The sequence below is a fragment of the Perca fluviatilis genome, chromosome 18 (assembly GCF_010015445.1).
Source record: "Perca fluviatilis chromosome 18, GENO_Pfluv_1.0, whole genome shotgun sequence".
NCBI lineage: Eukaryota > Metazoa > Chordata > Actinopteri > Perciformes > Percidae > Perca > Perca fluviatilis.
This window is the reverse complement of record NC_053129.1, coordinates 6,731,488-6,733,306: the sequence shown is the minus strand read 5'-3', so window position 1 is coordinate 6,733,306 and position 1,819 is coordinate 6,731,488. Positions and strand designations below refer to the sequence as shown.

Sequence of the window (1,819 nt, the reverse complement as noted above, 5' to 3'; positions counted from 1 at the left end):
ATAGTGACATGACTATATAAAATAAAATTGAATTGAATTGACTACAGTCTTTGGTCTTGCTCATCCAACATTGTCTGGTGGAATGGAGACAGAGGCACCACTGTACAGTTTTCTAAGAGAAGTCTTTCTGCTTACACCAAAACACTGTGCTTCACATAAAGCATATCAGGTTTGTCATTGCATGACAAGGTCCCAACCATTTCTCTTCTTAAAATACTGGCAAATTCAGCACCATATTCACATGTCCATGGCATATGAAGCGGTTGGCTCTGCTGAAATGGCCTCATAATCCAGACTTCAATTGTGCTTTTATTAACATTTCCCAGTAATCCATTATAACTCACTGTAATTCACCTCCACACCAGTGTGTGCGCTGTTCGCGCCCTGCTGGTTAAGCTGCTCCACGGTCTCTCTCTATCATATTGACCCGCCCCCTACCCCCGCCCTCACTGCTTCCATTTGAAAAAAAGTGGCGGGACATGGGAGATGAGTCCGAGAGTTAGAGCAAAAACTTCTGAAATATGGGAATATTTCAGGCCAACTGGTAAAAGAGTTGTCGGTACACTCTGTCAAACTTCACTTGGAAACACACAGGAGTTGTTCGAGACATTTATAGCGTTTTTTTTCTCTCCTCCATATCACCCCCGCGGCTCCAAAGATGCGCTCACAGAAAAGAAGAAGACAACGTAAGTATATGATTATTAATGAAACGGCGAGCTAGTCTGTACTGTTTATTAACTTTTGATCGTACAATGACTGTCTTTGGATGTTAAACAGGCTACTTAGACTTGGCAGTAATGTTTTAAACCCCACCAAGTTTAAACGCGAGCAGCACAGAGCTGTGTATCTGGGCAGCCTGGCTGCTTTCAGCGCCATTCATTACAGAGCTAAGCTGGTGATGTTGCTTTATAAAAGTGTTTTTTTTATCTCGTAATTTACAGGAAGCAGTCCGCCGTCTTCACAACTCTGAGATAAACTGTAGCAGGCACTACGAACCGGAGCAAGGGTAAGATTTGAAGAATATGCTTTCATTGAATGAATTTCATTAATTCTTCTGTATAAGGACATAGATACGTTAATAGATACCAATCTTAACCATAGTTGTTTTTTTTTCAGACTAACCTCGCCTCATAACGAGGCTGTGACCTATATTTGCTCGGAGCTGTCTGCAAGTCCAGATTTACATGAAGCTGATAATGACGCCATTGTGTGTAAGTCATTTTTACTTTTTCATCTTTCCTTGTTTAATTTTACTGTGACTTATGTTTTTTATTCATACCACTCTCATTTAATTGTTTTCCAGCTGCCTGTAAACTAGGAGACAGCACGCAGGAGCTTCAGCTGGAAACAACCAGATGTGGCATAGCGGGCAGAAGCTGTGAAGAGTTCAGCTCGGAGTCGGTCGAGAAGAAAAGAGGGTAAGATTAGATCCGTTTGGTTAATGTGAATATTTTTCAGGTGCATTCATAGATGTGTTGTGTCGATAAGCAGTGCATGGCGCAGTACTGATTGTCTTTATTGATTGATTTTACAGCTGCTGGAAGCGAGACAGAGTGTGCTGGCTGCGGGTGAGGTGGTCATTTGGAAGTGCGCCACATAGACATCCAGGACAACGCACCACAGACGTCTGCTAAATGGACAGAATGCTGCCGGTTACCTACAGCTCCGAGCCGGCCGGGGGTTAGGTGTGGACGGTGCTGCTTCTCGTGAGCGAGGGATATTTGTTGTGTGTGCTGTGTGTCTCCGATGCTTTGTACGCAGTTTTTTTCTGTCTGTGTTTTGTGTCAATAAAGCTCTAACTTTGAATAAACAGCACGTT

The 1,819-nt window shown here is 43.0% G+C and overlaps 1 long non-coding RNA gene across 1 annotated transcript; it reads left to right on the top strand.

The window, feature by feature from the left end:
• The first annotated feature begins 594 nt into the window (after positions 1–594).
• LOC120546805 lies at positions 595–1,150 on the top strand. Its single transcript, XR_005636950.1, has 3 exons — positions 595–686; positions 942–1,006; positions 1,117–1,150. It is a non-coding gene; the product is annotated as an uncharacterized LOC120546805 (long non-coding RNA).
• Positions 1,151–1,819: the final 669 nt, after the last annotated feature.